At 44.7% G+C, this 5484-nt stretch overlaps 1 pseudogene; it reads right to left on the bottom strand.

Annotated features, from left to right (window-relative positions):
* Nucleotides 1–2554: 2554 nt before the first annotated feature.
* Nucleotides 2555–2960, bottom strand: LOC132029059 (large ribosomal subunit protein eL32-like; annotated as a pseudogene).
* Nucleotides 2961–5484: the final 2524 nt, after the last annotated feature.

The following is a 5484-nucleotide window of genomic DNA, read 5'->3' as shown; positions in this document are numbered from 1 at the left end:
TTCTTTCTTGATGTTCAAAAACAACAATAAAAACACAGTGCTCTGGTGTTTAGTTAATGGAAGAGCATTTAGCAGTTTCATGGGGAGTGCTGCACAAGTCCCACTTCTTGCTTTGATGGTAAACCAGGGACCCAGGCTAGGATTGAATGTCCTACTTGCCTTGGAGGACTCGGGGGCTTCTGCGTGTCTCTTTCAGGCTGACGCTCACAACGGAAGAGCATAGGAACAGAGTTGAGAAAACGTGCTTCAAGCCTGAGCTTCTGAGCCATGAGCCAATGATGGACGAAGGCGGAAATCAAAATCAGAAACAAATGTCCTCCTCTTCCTCTTACGTTCTCTGTATTAGTGAATGACACACGGCCCATGTCAAAAATCAGGGAGCCAGCCTTCACACATCTCTCCCTGGCACCCCCACCTTTAAAGTCATTCACCAAGTCCTATCAATCCTGTCTAACAACTCTCCAGCCCATCAATTTCCTCCCATGTCCATGACGGCTCGTGCCAGGTTATGCTAATAGGACTCTCGCTTGGGTTATTAAACACACAGTCAGAGTAATCATTCCAATCTTGTCACTCCACCGCGTGGACAGATATTATACTAAGCAAGCCCTTGAGCTTAGGGTAAAGTCCAAAACCCGATAGCACGGCATGAGTGCCCTTCACAAACTTGACCCCTTACTCATTTTTCTGCCCATTTAACCTGAGCCAATCCCATTTTCACTTTGTACCGCAAATGTGTGTGTCTGCAGAGACTGCTTTATGCTACAGAAACAACTAAAAAAAACGCAGGTTCGACAGATAAATGTAATTCCTCATTTGTGTAAGTCCCAGCGTATGTGGGATGACTCTCTTAAGCCAGCTGTCCTGGGGTCAGCAATCCAGCATCCTTTGACTAGTGGCTAACCATGGCCATACAGCATCTGTGTTAGCTGCCCAAGGGGAAGAGAGGGACTGGAGAAACCACGGGGGCTTGCCACTGCCTCGACTCTGAAGAGAGACACAGCAATTCCACTCTTATTTCACTGTCCACAATGGGTCACGTGGCTCTGTGAGGATGCTGGGAATTGTAGGCTCCAAGGACGAGGCGTAGGAGATGGGGTCTGGCGAATGTGCCGCATTTTCTCTGCCACAACAAACATTTACAAAGCACGTGGTGGTTGAATTGGAACTTTTCATCTTTGGGCCTTTGCACGTTTTCCTTTTCGTCTGGAATTCTTATTTCACACCCAAAGCTTCTCGTGGATAATTCCTGCCCAGAACTATTTTTTTGCAGAGGAATGCATGGGAATGCCAGACTAGAACCTCTTTCTCAAGATTCTGAAAGCTGGAACTGTATTCTTGAAGCTGGCTTTTAACAGGCATCCTGAAAATGAGAGCTAAATGACATCCCTTTAAATTCGATTTTCTAAGCAAATAAAAATGTTTATTTATATAGATTTTCATATCTCCCTGTGTGATAAAAAAGTTATGTTTAAATGATGGGTTCAAAATCAATCCAGAGCTCTCTAGTTCTGGGTCTGATGTGATAGCCACCCCATTTCACAGCTGGTACCACTGAGAACATACTGGAAAAGAGAAATGAGAGGAACAAGCAACAGATGAACTATTTCTTAATTCTCTCTCTCTCTCTCTTTTTTTTTTTCTTAAGAGAGTATGAGCGGTGGAGAGCAGAGGGAGCGGGACAGAGAGAATCGTAAGCAGCCTCAACACCCAGCCCAACATGGGACTCGATCTCACAACCCTGAGATCATGACCTGAGCTGCAATCAAGAGTCAGATGCCTAATCAATCCAGCCACCCAGACGCCCCCTTAATTCTTTAGTTGTAGGCACTGTACTACTTATTTACTTGTGTGTAACAAAGTATCACAAACCTGGTGGCTTAAAACAATACACATTCACAGACTGGGTCTCTGGCAACTTCTATATTTCAGAAATCCAGGCAGGGCTCACCTGGATCCTCTGTTTCTGGGTCTCTCACAAGACTGCCATTAAAGGGTCAGTCAGGGCTGAGGTCTCATCTGAGGCTTGACTGAGTAAGGATGCACTGCTAAGTTCACGTGGTTGATGGCAGAATTCAGTTGCTGCTTTTTTTTTTTTTTTTTTTTTTTTTTTTGGCGGGTTGTCTGCTGGAGGTCCTCAGCACCTTGCCACATGAGTCTCTATTACTGGCTCCCTTCAATCTATCAAACCGGGGAGAAGGTCTCCTGGTGAGAGGGAAGTTATAATGTTAAATAACATAATCAAAGAAGTGCTATCCCTGTGCCTTTGTCAAATGCTTTGTGTGTGTATGTGTGTGTGTGTGTGTGTGTGTGTAGTGTTACGGTTTTATCAACACAAATATGATATGTACACAAATTGTCTATTCATTTTCTTTTTTAAAAAGATGTTATTTATTTATTTGACAGACAAAGATCACAAGTAGGCAGAGAGGGAGGGGGAAGCAGGCTCCCTGCTGAGCAGAGAGCCCCAAGTGGGGCTCGATCCCAGGACCCTGAGACCATGACCTGAGCCAAAGGCAGAGGCTTAACCTACTGAGCCACCCAGGTGTCCCATCTATTCATTTTCTTTGCTGCACAGCCTGGCATTGGGCTTGCTGATTCTGATGGTCAGCTGGGCTCCTCTTTCCAGGAGGTTCTGTGGTTCTTAGAGGAGACATCATGAACAATCTCTGCACAGTACAATTTGTTGCACACCAGTAGCACTTCGAGCTCCTTGATGCTGTGGATTAGGAACTTCCAGGAGGCACTGAGAAGCATGTGCTCTGTTTCTTTGCTGCTTCTGTAATCAGTGGTGAACATCAAGATCTGGCCCTGAATCTTTTATGTACCCTATTGTCAACGCCTTTGTGTTTCTGCCAGTTGTGCTTAATTTTGACATATGGGTCTGGCTGGAGCTGGATGTACTTCTTGGCCCTCTTTTTAATGATCATGGGCTTTATCAGAGGTCTGAGGGTAGCCATGATGCCAAGCAGGAGACGGCTGCCACCTCTGCAGGTGGCACCGAGGAAGAGAGAGCTTGGTCGTATCTTATTTCTAGAAGTAAGTCACAGGTCCTCTCCACACTCAGGGGAGGGGATTACACAGTGGTGTGAATACCAGGAGACACAGGGGTCACTGGGGACCCCCATTAGGGTATGTCCACTGCAGATACTCTGCAGTGTTCCCTCAATTCCTTATGAGTCTGAAGATGCACACAGAACTCCCATGTGTTATGTGGTCAGATAGGATTTGTTCCAGGGAATGTGATGAATTTACTTGTTCTTCCCTAGATCTGATGCCCACCCCAGCCCTTTAAATTATTCTAAAATGCCTATTTGGGATAGTAGATTGGTTTTCATTGGAGAAAAAGTAGAGAAGGAGAACAGCTTTCTGATTTTATTTTAAACAAGATCCTGTGCCTGTATGTAAGCGTTAGCTATCAACTGAAACATCACCTCCCCTAGGAAATCTCTAACGCTCCTATGACTGTCTGAATTGCCGCGGTACCCAATTCTTTCATAGCTCCCTGTTCTGACACCTCTGGGAACATCTATCATACCCTATCTCATCGGCTCCTTCCGAGATGGGGTGATAGCTTATCATGCCACTGTGTTCCCAGGACCTAGCCCATGCCTGGCACAAAGTAGACTGTCAGTTAATATACATTGTATTTCACTGCATTGAACTGAATTTTTCTTCGAATCTGAAGCTGACCAGTTGGGGATGGTGGGATCTGAAGGAAGCTGGTTCTTCACAGTCATCCACAGAACATTTTTGCCTGGGCCTTGGTAAAGAGGGGATAAAAATGTCTCACGAGGGGCGCCTGGGTGGCTCAGTTGGTTAAGCGGCTGCCTTTGGCTCAGGTCATGATCCTGGGGTCCTAGGATGGAGCCCTGCTTCAGGCTCTCTGCTCAGCAGGGAGTTAGTGTCTCCCTCTCCCTCTCTCTCTAATAAATAAATAAATATCTTTTAAAAAAATTGCCTACTGGGCTATCAAAACCATCCAGAAGTAAGTGTGTTTTGCAAACCCAATACACAGAAATGTGTTTTGTTGAACTTACATATGAAAAAAGACTTTTCAAGTATTCCTTAGTGGTATTTCCAACCCAAATATTGCCAAGCTGGCAGAGTAAGGAACATGTGGGGGAGCCGACTGAACAGGCGGGTCTCATTTTGTGGGGCAGGGGACACGCAGTGTGACACCAGGGAATAAGCCTCTTCTTAATGACTTGGAAGAAAACCGTTTTCACAATTTGAAACAACAGCCCGCACAGAAAAAAAGCAAAACTAAAGAAAACAAAAAACCCAAAACGGTGTGTACAGGTACTTTGCACTCTGTTCTTTTTTTGTGCAAATTGATCAACCCTGGAATAAAATCTTGGTCTCCTAGAGTCGTCGGAGGTGATGTTCTAGATGTGATTTTTTTCAGAAACTGAGTGAAGAAGTGAAGGAACATATCTTGCTTATTGTTGTTGTTGTTTTTCTTGAATCTAACCCTTTTGTGATAGAATGTTTTTCTTTTCTTTTCTTTTTTTTTTTTTTTTTAAGATTCTATTTATCTGACAGAGATCACAAGTAGGCAGAGAGGCAGGCAGAGAGAGGAAGGGAAGCAAGCTCCCCGCTGAGCAGAGAGCCTGATGTTGGGCTGGATCCCAGGACCCCGAGATAATGACCTGAGCCGAAGGCAGAGGCTTTAACCCACTGAGCCACCCAGGCGCCCCTCAAATGTTTTTCTAAAATGTAACATGGAGTTTAATACAGCCATAAGTAGGGTCTAATGAACAAAGGCATTCATAAATAATCTAGATTTGTGAACACAAACCCAGTACTGTGCCATCACACAGTGATTTTCTGAAGTCATCTGAAGGGAATGAAACGGTCTCCAACTATGGTGGGGTTCCCTGCTCCCCATCTCTTGTGCCTTTTACAGTTCTTCAGTAGTGACTTTACATTGTTAATATCCCTTTTCTTAGCAGGCTTTCTTTTCCTTTCAAATTTACAGTTATGAAGTTACTAACTTTACTAAAGCTAACTTTAGTTAACTAAAGTTACTAACTTGACCAAGTTTTTCTTGGGAGCCAGATGAACAGACACATTGGAACTATGCACAAACAAAAGCATCAAGAGTCTGAGTGAGCCTCGAGTATTTGCTCAGACACAATATGCTTAAATCTGGGGTCACGCGGATGTGCTCAGAGGGCTTTCCTGTTCTGGCTGGGGTTAGGGCCATAGACATTGCCATGGCTGAGTCGTAGTTTAGGAAGGTGTTGCTATATTACACAAGAAGAGTATAGATACAATTTTGGATGTTACACTGGAAGGATCCATTGCCTCCAAGGAAGCCCGGAAAGCGGATGCTCAGAAAGGTGAAGTGACTTGCCCAGAATCCCCCAATTTGTGACCAATCCTGGACCTCAGTTGTGGGTTTCCTGATGACAGCTCCAGTGTTCCCCACTCACCTTGTACCTCTCAGGGGAAGATAAATGTTCTCAGGGGCAGAGTGAA

Source organism: Mustela nigripes, chromosome 13 (genome assembly GCF_022355385.1).
Source record: "Mustela nigripes isolate SB6536 chromosome 13, MUSNIG.SB6536, whole genome shotgun sequence".
NCBI classification, from domain to species: Eukaryota; Metazoa; Chordata; class Mammalia; order Carnivora; family Mustelidae; genus Mustela; species Mustela nigripes.
Note: the sequence above shows the minus strand (reverse complement) of the source record. Positions and strands in the feature narration are given on the sequence as shown.